The sequence below is a fragment of the Antedon bifida genome, chromosome 6, assembly GCF_963402885.1.
Source record: "Antedon bifida chromosome 6, ecAntBifi1.1, whole genome shotgun sequence".
In the NCBI taxonomy this organism is placed as follows: domain Eukaryota; kingdom Metazoa; phylum Echinodermata; class Crinoidea; order Comatulida; family Antedonidae; genus Antedon; species Antedon bifida.
Genome location: NC_136231.1, coordinates 736,908 through 751,820, shown reverse-complemented (window position 1 = coordinate 751,820; position 14,913 = coordinate 736,908). Strand labels below are relative to the sequence as shown.

At 31.3% G+C, this 14,913-nt stretch overlaps 1 protein-coding gene across 1 annotated transcript in view; it reads right to left on the bottom strand.

The window, feature by feature from the left end:
• The window catches only part of LOC144845835 (zinc finger MIZ domain-containing protein 1-like), a 105,834-nt gene that overhangs the window by 65,727 nt on the left and 25,194 nt on the right, over positions 1-14,913 (bottom strand). The window contains exon 3 of the mRNA XM_078703284.1: positions 10,981-11,063. The gene's annotated coding sequence lies outside the window, so the exon portion shown is untranslated. The remainder of the gene's footprint in view (positions 1-10,980; positions 11,064-14,913) is intronic.

The following is a 14,913-nucleotide window of genomic DNA, read 5'->3' as shown; positions in this document are numbered from 1 at the left end:
TTTTTTGTGTGTATGCAGTTTGTTTTCAAGTGTTGCTAAGGGATTTCTTGAATTGTTCATGAGTCACTTAAAACTTAACTCTATTTCCTTAATGCTTTATTACAGGCCTGTATTTGTCCACAGGAAGTACAGGGGTAAGCTGATGTGACAACATTACCAGGCTCTGCAACACATCTTCAGTTATCAAATGTTAAGTTCTTTTGAAAGTATGTAAACAAAATATGACATTACAACATTACCAGGGCCTGTAACATATCTTAAGTTATGTAGTTTTAAGTTCTTTTAAAACTACTTTAATTTGGACATTACAACATTACCAGGGTCTGTAATGTATCTTAAGTTATCACATTTTAAGTTCTTTTGAAACTACTTAAACAAAATATGACATTACAACATTATACCAGGGTCTTCAAGTAACATATCCTTAGGATATATATGTATAGTTTTAAGTTCTTTTAAACTACTTTAATTAGACATTACAACGTTATAAACTCTGGTAAAACAAAAACTATAATGTCTTATGACTTGTCCAAAACCAATATCTAAAAATAAAAACAACTCAACAACATGCAAAAGAATTTAACAAAAATAAAGATTTAACAAAGAAAACAAAAAATATTTACTATCCACATTAAAAAAACTAAATCCCATATGATACAAAAATAACCAGATATCCATTTTAGTCCTCAACTATAATTATGTGTTACTTAAAAAGTGTGCGAAGCCAAAGATATTGTAAAAACAGATTACCAGTAAGTTTTGAAGAATTATTTGAACATCATCATAATACATACACAGGAGACCGCATACAATTTACTATTTATAGAAAGATATTTCAAGGGATCTTAAGGTGATACAGTATTTATAAATAGTATACTAAGCAGCCTAACAATATGCAGTCAGGTCCAGGACACATTCTACCAGCTAGCTATGTGTGCATTTACGAAACTTGAATTTCTGGGGGATGTCCCGGAAAACTAGTTAATCACTCCTTAACAAGTTTTTAATGGCTGTCCGTCTGGATTTAACGGGGCTTTAGGGGCCGGAGTTGACCCAGCAAATTTGCAGGGTACGTACCAGTATTTCAAGGACTGACGTGCATTGACCTATTCTATGCAATAATGTGTTCGCACAAAAAATTATTTGTTATTCGGTGCTGTTCAGTTTTTGTGAACGACTAACTAGATTTTAGGATTTTCTGGTGGCAGCAGCAAATTCCGGGCCCGGTTCCGGGTGCTTAAAAATGTCGCGACCTTTGTATTGCTCCAAAAACTAGAACACATGATTTTCATATATTAATGCCAAATTCTTTAACAGTAATAGAATTATATAAATAGTGTAAAAACTTAAAGAAAGTAATGTGAGCCGGTTATTTATAGATACATTAATTCCTTAGGGTGATACAATTTTGTAATAACCATGATACAAACTTTTAATAGTATTGGCCTGGGCAATCTTTTGCCAGCTTTGTGTTTCAAAAACTAGAACACTTTAGAAATAAACTTCAAAATATATCTACTGAGATCAATCAAGGCTGTGAGTTTCTTCTGTTTCTTCCTGTTTTCTCTACAGGTACAAAAAACAGAGGGATATACAAGTCTCATGGGACTCATAGTCAACAAGTATCCATTTAAACTATAGGAAGGAAGGGGAGAATTAATGGTTAGCATTCATTTGGGTTGACTTTTATGCTCTAAAGTTGTTATATGTACATCAGTAGAGAATAATGTGAGGAAGCCCTCTGGAAAGTTGAGTACAGTGACAAAGATCTTTTATACCCCTTTCACTCCAGAGTTTACACACACAGGGGCCCACACAATAAAAAACATCAGTGTTGATGCCCCATCCAGCGTTTTGCTCGGCGATGTGAAAGGGGTATATACTGAACGAGATACTACATGTTTAAAAAAATGTATAATCTGATAGGCCCTTTAATATGGCAGCCACACTACATCACCTATAAAACAGGATGGCTTTATGGAAAATGTACTGTTTATAAAAAAGAAATGTGCCATATCATTAACTTTTATTATTTTGTAATTTCTAAATTCTACTGGGCATCAAATATATAGATTAAAATTAGATAACATTTATAAATCATTACTTTTTATATCAATATTTATTTACTAAAATAAAAAAAAACAAAACATAATTAGCTTAAAATTTATTGCATCATATTAATATTAAACTAAATTGTAATAATTCTTTTTGCTTGTAAACACTACTATTACCTCTTTCCTTCAACACCTGTCCAAAGATGAACTGATAACCCCAACTGAATTAAATCATAGCTAATAAATGAGGTGAGAAGTCATGTTTATTTGAATATTAATAACCTGGAGATGAGATCCCTTTGTGGTTAGACCTTGAATAAAATGATTCATCTTGGAAATTAGTAGAATCAAAACACCAGTAAACAAGATGCATAACTAAGTGCCTGTTTCTATTGAAAAATAAAAAAAGAACAGTTTTCTTGGAAACCGGTATCGGCAGTTGCTTATAAATAAAGATCGCGTTGCAGCTCAATTTTTACTCCAATAAAACTGATTCCGTCCATATGCGTTTGTTCTGAATGACGTCATTATATACCACAATGCAGTTCGTTAGACGGAGGTGCAATTTGATCCCGGTCATATTTACTTTTTTTCGCATATCGCGATCCCCAAGAATTTAATCCAATTTGTCATAGAAGGGGCAGATTTTTACGATTGGTTCTTTTTTGTGGTTTTTTGTGGAGACCCATTTCTGCTGGTAAGAAAAAAAAAGGTATTCAAAACCATACTCTCTGCTGAATAGAAACAGGGCCTATATCACATCAAAACCATGTATTTACTATGATCCAAATACCATGTGACATATAGTAATTTGCAACAAGACCAGAGCCTATTGTTGGGATGAAAAATTAGATGTGTTACAAGAATTGAGACCTCAAAGAATTTTTAGTCGTGTGCAAATGCGACTCTACAGCTCACTATGTCGGTCAGTCTGTCGGTCAGTAAACACTAACTCAAATTTGTGCACGCGACTGCAGCCATGTATATGGCCTTGTTTTAAAAATAATATCAACATGTCACTGCTATATAATTATTAGTGTTGATATGTTTAAATTTTTCTAATATTAACTTTATTAAGTCAGACTAAAAGGTATATAAGAAAACAAATTTTAAAATGATATAAATTTAAAATCTATATATGATTATGTTTCTTTTAAAGAAATGTTTATTAATAATAATTGCATAATTTAATATAATTATATTTATGTCAATACTAATATAACTATTTAAGTAATAACTAAAAATTAATATTTTAATACTATACTAATAATTTTCGCGCTTAGTTTTCAACTTTTATCTTCATAAACTTTTACCTAACACAATTGCATAATTTCTACAGAATAAAAGACAGCAGTTGTAATACCATACTACATAAAAGGTAATCAAACATTTTTATGACATTTTAATGAGATTTCTTTCTAAGAATTAAGTGATCAATTTTATATCAGATTTTACATCGTAGATATGTTTTTATTAAAGCGTTTGCCGCATAAAAAAATAAAATATTCATCGGAAAGTTATAATATACAACCTCATTTTAATATCTTCTTTTCATTGGTTGATTTACAAAGCAAGTCTTAAAATGTTGGTTTATTAATAACATAAATAAATAAAAGAAAGATATGTATTCTTTTATCAATAAATTCAAATAATATCAATTCTAATATCAACATGTGTCCTCTGTGGCATGTTTATAAACTGTGATTGTGAAACCTAAATCAGAGATATTGCACAAACCTGATGAAATGAATATTGATTTGATGGTATAGCACATACAGAAGAAACTTATAATCTTTGCATGACAAGACATAGACATTATGACTCAGAAACCATGACGTTCTTTGATTGCACGATGGCCAGTATGAGCCGGTCCTATATATTTCCCGAATGCATTATACTAGCATTCATGACATTTATTACTCGCCAATGAGACTTATTAACATGTTGTCTTTGTCCATATTTTATCTGCCAAAAAAAAGCATCAGGAGTACTCGGAAAGAAGTAGGCAACACAATTGTCTACCAAGCCTGCAATGCAATGCATTTCATACAATTCTGACAAAACACCTGCTCTATAATTAAACCTATTTTTATTTTGTGATGACGTAAAGCCAATTTTCACAGACAAGCAGAAAACTGTGTGCAATTGTCCCACATAAAACGAAAATCTGTATCTATCTTGAGCGGGTTTATGCCGATTCCCACATTTGCGCGGTCAAAATAATAGATTCTATATTTGTTTGTTTTCCCCTTACCGTTAAACCCCAAAAAAGTTTAAAACGTGGGATACCAGAATTCAAGGTCGTCACCCTAAGAATTGACTAAATTGGGACCGGCGATGTGAGAAAAATGTTTAAACTTGACCATGCTCAACCTATACGTTTATAATTTAGAAACTATCATGAAATTGTCTTGAACTGTGTACTATCTTATGCAATGGTCCATCCTTCACAGTGCACGCAAGTTGCACATAGTTCTTTTTTTACATGCATTGTCCCACATCATCCACAGGGGCCAAGCACGATCACTGTATTCCCAAAATTGTGTATGAGGTAACTTGGTATCGCTATTCTTAGTCAGCTGTTTGATTCTCACAACCCAAACCTTTAACCAAATTAAAAGAGACTTACCTGAATTTGCTCTTACTTACATAACATCTCTAACAATTATTCTAGCCTCAATTTGTTCTAATTTCTCTCTAAATTTCTTAGTAATGTCTAAAAGTATGTTTATCAAAAAAAAGTGGACATCTACATACAAAAGTTGTACAAAAAAGCTTTAGAATTATGGTAATAGCATCATTTTAAAACAATGCTGCTGGGTTCCTTACATTATTAATACATCAATTAACATATTCTAATCCCTGTAGAAATAGTTTAAAATGATCAATGTATTTAATGAGTTCAATGGCATTCAAACCTGTAGGGAGAACATTAGGGAGAACATAGATGAATTATGGATATCTTCTTTTTTAAAGTCTTTTTTGAGATCATCAATCAGTAAAGGATATGTTACCATTTGAGCATGAGCCAACTGTCCTTTGGTTTACAACTCCCCACAGTTTCAGAACTTTTATCAAATTCATTAAATCAAATTGGAAACATTCCAAAAATCATGTTCTCCCTTAATCAAATTGATATCTGACAAATAACACCCAAATCATCTTTTCATTGCCAACTTTATACAGTATCATATTGATTTTACAAATATAACCCAGTGAAGAACAACCCTGTGCTGATAAGTTGAACTTGACCTGAATTCAGACCCTTATGGGGACCAAAGTTCCTATTTTAACAGTGAAGTTTAATTACAGGTTTAATAGGTGTGAATATGTTGTTCTCTATATTGGTGAGTTGGTTTAATAGGTGTGAATATGTTGTTCTCTATATTGGTGAGTTGGTTTAGCGAAAATGTCGACTGTAAAAGAAAAATGAATGTATGATGGTGTCTGAAAAAAAGGCAACATTTCAGAATGAAAAACAGATTCCGAGATGGCCAAAATGTGCCTTAATGACTTTACAAACACTGGAAAAAACCAAACAAATAATTCCAAAATATTAACTTACAGAGAATAAACAAGAAAACTTTGAACTTCAAAAGATGTATTGTCCCTCAAAACATGCTTTAAATTACAGTTTTTATCATTTTTCTTTTTGATCCAATTTTTGGTCAAAGTGAATAACAATATGTGACATTAAAATGGCATATTCAACAAATGCTTTCAGGGGGAAAATACATCTTTATATAAAAAATAGTTAGTAATATTTTTGTTAAATAAAAAATAAAATGTAGAAATTTCTATAGAAATAAATTATGAAATCCATAAATATAATAATCAATGAAGACATAAATCAATGACTTTAACACGTTGATTCGACATCAAAATCAATAGAAAAGTATATTTAAAGCTGAGAATTTAATTTAAATTTCGATAATTCTTTCAACAATTTTATATATTTGATTAATAAATCATCTATATCAAATATTTATTTTCTATTTCAGTAGTTAAAATTTGATATTATTTGTATAGGAAAGTTGAAACAAATACTAAACTAGACTAAATATTTTCTTAAAGTTACATTTTCTCATCTAATATTTTTTGTCTGGAAGCTTGAACTTTTGGAAAACTCGTAACAATTTATAGGTATCAATAATTACCTCAAAAGATAAATCTCTGCATTTTTTCTTTGACCGAGAGAATTTTAGCCTTGAGCAATTTTTCTTCATCAAAAAATTATCCTAATGTAACATTTTTTAAGAGTGAAAGTAAAGTAAATAGCTAAACGTCTGAAATACATTTCCCAATGCAATATTATTTTGTGCATTTAATTTTTTTTGTGGATAGTTTTTTGTAGATAAATTAATAATGCTGCTGCGGCATTGACATTTTAAAAAAGTGACGTTATTACACAAATCCTGTTTGTATCTATAATTAATATCACAGTTTAGGCAAACATGCTAATTGCTCTATAAATCTATATATTTCCTATGTTGTATTGTATATTATAAATTGAAAGAGAAGTTTACTAAATATACCTCCAATTAAATGGCAATTCAATTAAAGAATTTGTCCAATTTTTAAAATATGTTTAAGGTGTCTTGTAGAAACAAAAATCATTGTAGCTAATTTTTAATATAAATTATATGAAAAAACATTTCAATAACTTTGTTCCTTTTCTAAATGTAGAGTGGGAGAGTTTAAAACAAATAAAGCTAAATTAACAAATACTAATTTATTTTTAAAACTCACAGAAAATAGTATGTAGAACAAGCAGAGATATCCCAATGTTAAAAGATCAGTTATTCTTCAGGTCAGTCTCAGAAAAGTGTTGGAAAAAATTAAAACAATTCTGAAAGTTCTTTTAGAACTGTGTCAACACCTGTATTTGGTTATATACTTTTTAAAACCAAAGAAACAATAATAATAACCAACAATAAACAAAAAATACAAACCAGAAAGATGGATAATTCACTATAGAAACAGGATATATAGAAAACATACAAGAAACTAGCAGTACTATAAAAAGTAAAGGAAAAGGTTTTAAGATTTTGTTGTAAAATACCTTACAACAAAAATACTGAAAAGCAAAGTGCATTACAGGACAAAAAGTTGAATGTATTCTAATGAGCCAATCAGGAAGTAAGCCACCTGGAATATCTTATTCAAGTCAAGAACACCTGTTAATCATTCAGCTTAAAATCAACATCAAATGTGTGTACACATACAAGTGGAATGCTCTGGAACTACCAAAATTGATGTTTATCTTGATTTATTATACAAAAATATTAAAAGTATAACAATCAAATGTTATCAAATTGTATTATGTTTTCCTTTGTAATGTCTTATAAGATGAAATAAAAAATAAAAAAATTAAATGTTTGTTTTAATTGTGGTGAATATGTCAGCTTTATACAAGAATCGTCCCATTTCAAGACATCTTGGTTCAAATTTTTAAAATTGTCTCCAATCATGGTGGGGTTTAGGCTACTGTCATTGTTGTCCGTCACAGGCCATATACCTGTGGTGACCCTTTCCTGTTCTAGTCTAAATCTAGAATTTGGTCAATGAACATAACAAAACACATGAATGAGACATAGAGTCATGGCTGGAAATATTCACTGCTAGGCCTTTGACCTACATGGCTTATAAACACACATGCATGGCCACCTGGAATTCCTTAGCCTCCATTATCACACCTGTTATTAATACATGTGTAGCATAGCTGGTGTTGAGTCTGATAACTTCCCCCTGGGATACGAGATGTCTTCTTGCTAGGACATGAGAAAACAGATGGCCAGATAACAAAATGATTTTCTTCTAATTCCAAGGATGTGTGCATATACATTTAAGTTAAAGTATAGTATTTATTCAATTAACCCCAATTTAGGATTATATATCATTGAAGAAGTGTATAAAACAACATTTTTTCAACGTTTGCCACAATGAATACGGGTAGACAGGAAGACACGTGGGAGTTTGTACTAACAACAGATGGATGCACTCTGTTCTTTAACTTCATTTCTTTAAATTTGAATGTAAAAAAATAAATAATGTCGCTAATCCTTTGTTGAATATTTATACGGAAATTTGGATTAGGGCTTTGTGATGCTACAGCAGCAGCTGTACTGGAGATACTGTAGGCAGTGATTGTCACCAAACAACATCTATTCTGTCTATTCCACCCTGTACAAGAGAACCCAGGACATGCAAACGGTTGATGTGCATTTCACCAATCTTCACCAATGGTAAAACTATTAAGTAATAAAATAATTGATTCTAAGTAAATGGCAATTTTCAAGTGTTACTGAACTAACAATTTTAAGAATATAGTTGTTGGGAAAAAAAACATGAATTTGTACAAGGAGATGACTCAAAAACATTAAGCCATGACTCGCCCCAGAAATTTTGAACATGTAACGATATGAAGTGGACAAAGATATTGCACAAGTCACAAATCGACAAAATAAACTGATGTTTAAGATAACTATGCCAAAAAGACACTTACATGGGCATGCCAAGAATATCAATTCTAGGAAATGACATTGTAAGAGAGAGGGAGTCTATAAGGGAGAGACAGACTTTCTAGAGTCAGATGGGGTATGCTAAGGTATCATTGTACTCCTTACTTTAATCATGTCAGTCACCACAAGTTTATCTGCTTTCTAGATTTAGATAAGAAACAGAATATATTGTTTTTTTATCCATGATTTAATAAAAATAAAAAATAGTCATTAAATTGCACGGAAAACATTAGACATACCAAAACAAACGTTAATTTCCAAAATGAAATGGTACACAATAATTAATATACTAAATAAACTTAAGGAATATATAAATTAGCGCATAACTCAAAATGTCTTCAGAGACTACCTGCTATAACAATGGAATATTCCAAATGAAATACAAGAGAAATTTTAAGACGAGACATCTTTCTCTTAAACCATAAACGACATGCAGTTAAGCGATCCCGGCGAGAATTTACAAAACCCATACGTTTTAATATCAAATTGTAAGGTATATGTGTAACATACTAAAAACGCCAACTCAATTATCTGAAAGCAATCAATCAAATATCCACGAAACTCGGTGAAACTGCTGTCGATCGAATCGATAAACATCATGGGTCAAAAATAGTTTAAATCGTCAAGGAATGCATTTAGTAAACACATCTTGACGAGAGAATATCCTCCGCGATTAGTATCGTGCAGAGAGAAAGTTATTAAACAAATCGGTACGGATTTTTACTTTTTCCCATGATGGATATTGACAAATCCTTCAATCATGTTCTAGGTTGGACATAACTTGAAAATTTTCCAACAATCTCGTCAAATTATAATTTCTTCCTCCCATGTACATCTGTGTCTTCTTTTGAGGCCCCTCTGCTGCGGCTGCAAAGGATGCCAACAAGGTCATCGTAATTAAAGAGTTCATAATAAGTATAAGATACGTGTGATGGGTAAACGTCCTATATTCTCTTGTCTTTTGAAAATGTCTATTTTATATTAATAATGAGGGAAAGGGTCATGGTGTTAGGATGCATATTTTGAATTATAAATCAAACATTTATTATAATACTTGATTTTTGATGAACGATAATAGAATTATTATTTTTATTCAACTTCAAAGGGAAAAATACAGTTATTTTTATATAGAATTTTTTCCCTACTGTTCAATCTGCTATTTTTGAACAATTTATTCATATAAATTAAAATATAGAACAATTTAAAAACTACTAACTTTGTAATGGAAAAAAAAAATTGTTTAATAGAAATAATTTTTCTGTTCAATTTGACAAGGTCTATAATATACTATTATTACTTAAGCAAGACAGTTAAATCAAATTAGTTTATTATTCCTCCTGGGACAATAACTGTTTACTGAGTTCAAAATACTTTACTACTGGACATTCGAGGGAAATGACAGATAACGATCTGAAGATGAACGCGAGATGACCGCTGAGACGGCCATATGCCAGACACCTCTAGTGTAAAGAATACCGCTTAGATTTAGCCTTGAACCTATCATCATGGCGCCCTCAGCCAATGGACATTCTGACAGTTTCAAGTACGTTGGCTCACTCAAGATTACAATCCCTAGTCATTTCTGTCACGAAATATCATTTAAATCAGGTTTTAAAATAATAAAAATGAAGAATTTAAAAAATACATGTACTAATCTGCTCGAATAAGTGTTGAGAGATGGTATACTACCAAGAAGAAATAAAATCAATTGGTCATTCCTGTTACTAGTTTGTGAAAAGGCATTAGGGTCAGTGGAATTATTGACAACGATGATTAATACTGTACAAGAAACAAGTTCTGAGAACAGATGAAACTTCACTTCATCAAGTCTGCTTAAGATTACTAATGAGAACCCAAATACCTACAACTTATAAATACTAACAAGCACATTTTAATTAAAAATGTGTGGCATAATAGTAGAAAATTTACTAGGTAATTACGTATTAACCAAATATTGTACCTGAACCCGAATACCGGCCCTATGATCTTGTTGAATCGCGATCAAAACACAATACCTCATAGCAACGCACAGCTACGAAGTATCAACAAAGATGAAACGTGGGGTTGAGTTTTTAGCAGCTGCTGTATACTGTATTTTTAAAAAACTTTGCAATCAAATATACACAGGACTACATTTTAACCTAATACAATGTTTCTAAGCGCTTTACACATAAAAATGATCCATAAAATATCCTAAGATAACCAAAAGATGATAAGCAGAGGAACCATTTACACCGCTCCGTTCTCCAGCACTTTGAAGCTCCCATGAGAGCTTGCCAGAACAGTATTCACAGAAGCTTAAGTGAATAAGGCATCTGTCTATCCTATCCTACCAAAATAAGAAGTAAAAAGATGTTGCTTAAGACTTTTTAAAATATCGATACTAAACAAGATTAAGATTTTACCTTTAAAATGGTTCAACAGAATACTGTCCAATCATAAACACTTTATCTCTTTGGATTAACAATTATCATCATCTTCCAGATATCTGCAAAAACAATAATTTAATGAAATTAATTTAAAGTATCAGCATTTTTTTTCATTTAAACAATTCAATTTCTGACCACCAAACTTACATAAATAACCAATTACAAATTGGAAAAGTTGCCTATGATGAAGGCTTGATAGTGGAATAGAAAAAAAAATATTACCATCCATAACGCAATGAGAAGTCAAAGCGCAACTTAACTACACGCAGTATAGTTTGTGGGCATATGGGGAAGTACAATCACAAACAAAAATATGAATCAATATAAATATTATTATTATTACTTACACAGTTTTAAAGTGATCCATAATGTATTCAATTTATGATTATTTATGTAGGACTTGCGTTACAGTAATTGAATTAACTTTTGTGCCCATGTCTATCATCAGTCTTTGCTTATTTCATGTTTTGTAATTTTGATTTGACAATAAAAGAAGAATATGTAGTAGAAGCCTGAATCATAACAATCTAGTCCAAGCAACAATAAATTCATACATGTATCATCTATATCATTTAAAAATCTCTCTTATGATTCTTGAAATCCACAATCAGGGTATGTTTATTACATACTATGTACACTTTAAATGACACAAAGCACTGAAAATCTCGCAGGCTTACAGCTGACCAATCCGCTGAGCCTAATGTAATCGCATGTGTCTTAAACAACATGCGAGGGGATAAACATCTAGATCTGGTTTGGATTAGAGCGATGATCATTTGTCAGACGCTGATTCTAGATGAGTGTAGTTTTGAATTATACTGTTGATCGTGTATTAGTGCAATGGAATCACAAATGTATGCTTCATGTTAAATTGTTATGTCTACAAAATTATAGCATGAAACATTTTGCAAATATCAAACTTTATTCACTCATGAAATATAAATCTGTATGCCATGAAAAAATAAGGTAATATAACTTTGCAAGGCAGTATTGGAAAAATAGTTCCCTCGAAACAGGTACAATGTTATACTTTGAAGAGGTACCACACCAGTACATCTCTTCTCACATGACCGAGCACGTATTATGGCAGTGGGAACCAATACCAACATGGTTTTCTACTTGAAAAGGCTATGCTCACAATATGCCCGTATGGTGTCGGTATGTTCCATAATCATCTGGACAAGTAATATGTGATATTGCAGTACTGTTACAATTAATAGATGGTGTCATAGATGAACAACCACCTGGACCAGTAGAAATGATCAAAACTGTGTAAAGGTTCGTAGTGAGGGAATATGGCCCAATTTCCCCGCACAATGAATTAACATGACAAAGTCAGTAATCGGTGGTTGAAAATCGAAAATGTCAAATTGTAATAAGTGAAACTGTCTTTTACGCATTTATAGAAACATGTAAATTTGGTTGGTATTGAATTTAGTGTTTATGAACTTTACAATAGCATAAAATATATTACAATATCTATGTAATTACAAAGTAACAGATTTCATCATGAAAACCTTGGATTAGATAGAAATGAAAGATAAACCATTTAACAAAATATATTACATTAAATAAATCTCAATTCCCTTGGCATATTTTCCATGGCAACTAACGGAACCATTATTCCCACAGCTTTGTTTCCATGGTGTTTGAAAATGACAGTTTCCATTAGACTAGGATGAAATCTATATGCTAGTGACGGAGCATATTTCATGAATAACGTATATTAATTACCACTTAGAAAACACTTTACATTGTGAGGTAAAAAAGCTATATGTTGATTAATACACTTACAGTAACAATACCACTTTAGGACAAAATAACATAATAAGTGTATTAGATTTTTAATAATAGCAACATTTTATCATCATGCTATATCTTTAATATGCAAGACTTTTAGAGCCTTAGGAGTGATAGTTGAAGTGGTATAACATCATAACAGACAGATACAGAATTTCAAACAAAACAGGTGCTTTAAAAAGTGACCACAAGTAGAATATTAATTTTGGAGCTGTAGCTTGGTAATTATAATGTTCTGGTCATCCAATCCCAAGGTCTAGGTTCAATCCTGACCTAGTGCCAGGTTGTAAACATGACTGTTCCTACTCCACTCCCTAAAGCACTAGTTTGACAAAAAAGTGTGAAGTGCCCAATTATGCATTTTTTTGTCACATAATGTTTGATAGTGTAGACAGAGCTTAAGCCTTAAATGAGCATATGATATAGTATATTCTTTCTGATCTGTCTTTTGAAGTTTGCATTTGTACTTGGTACATCTATCTTTATCTTAAAAGATTCAAATAAATTATATTAGACATCAGTATTAGTATGTACACTTACTGATATAGAGTAAGTTACAAAATACTGTTTATCAATTACCTATACCCACGTGGTCAATTGAAAAACAATTAATACATAATTGTTGACATTATCGATGCAATAAACTGCAATATTAATGCTACCCTTAATTGACATAATGCTTTCTAAGCTTAACCCCCCTTTGGTCTAACAAAGCGTATTAGCCTCTGATCCTAGATATATCATTGGAAGGTATCCCTGGTGAAGATACCTAAGTTCACGAGTCCCTTGTGGCAAATTCTTACGCCGCATTTCCCTCCCTCGATCTTTCTGGAAGCATCACAACTTGGTGATAATTCTAAAAACTAGGGCAGACAACATCCATGTCAGATGAATGTTTTTAATCATTTTAAAGATATATTATTTTGAACATTAATGTTAAAAACTGATAAGGAATGATTGTTGGCTAAGATATTTAATTTATAACAACATTTTATAAACTAAACACAAATCAAAGCACTACAGTATATTTAAACAAGCATCCATGAAATTAGGCAACTGCTGTTTCCTAACCAATTGTTACATTTTAAACTTGGGTATTACCACAAGTGAAGAAAGCACATTGATGAATGATTTATAGTTTTATTCTGTGCAAGCGAATAGTCGATATGAATGTATTGTTAGTAGGATATTAAATTTTACAACATAATAATAACTCTTTTAAACAATTGTAGAGAAAAAAACATTTTCTGTCAAACTGATCAGATCACAATCTGTGTATCCTTGGTGACCGATATCTTGTTCAATTTGGCCCTATATAGAAAATAAAAAACCTTGAGCATTACAATTGGACAGTATACTTAATGAATAATGAAAACCAGAAGGAAATTGTAGAATTAAATTTAAAGTCAAATTAAATTTAAAGTCAAATTTGTATTATTTTTAATTTGTAACCAAACTTTCTGGTTATGTTTTATTTTACTTTTAACCTAACTGTAGTAATTGTAACTTCACTTATTTAATTTAAAGATAGTATAATCTCTTTACTGTCAACAATAACAAGTAAATAAAATTGACAAATGGTATAGCTATTCTTTACCAACAGCCACTCCATACGTGCACAGTTTGTATGAAACCATATGTCTCATTTGAATGTCCAGGGTTACAACTCTGGCACTAGGTCAGGATTGAACCCTGGACTTTCGGATTGGAAGACCAGCATGTTAACCACTAAGCTAAAGCTCACTACCATCCTGGGTTTCATTGCCCCCATACAGAGCCGGGGAAAAACCACAACATTTCTCAAAACCTCTTCTAAATTTCAAGAATACTGTAAGTTGGTAGAAATATTATGATCACTTGCTTAGAAAATAAATTATACATTATCTTCACATGTGAAAATCTTTGATTAGTAATCAATATTTACAGTTATTTAGAACAATCTTGGCCTGAGGTATTTAATTTTGATGCCCAAACAAATTTTGAACTCATCCTATCGAATAATTAATTTCAATGAAATTTATTCAGCAGAATAAACTGAGGCAACATCCACCATTACCATTACCACGTTGTTTCAGTCCAGATGGTTTTCATAGTGTTAAAAGATAGTAA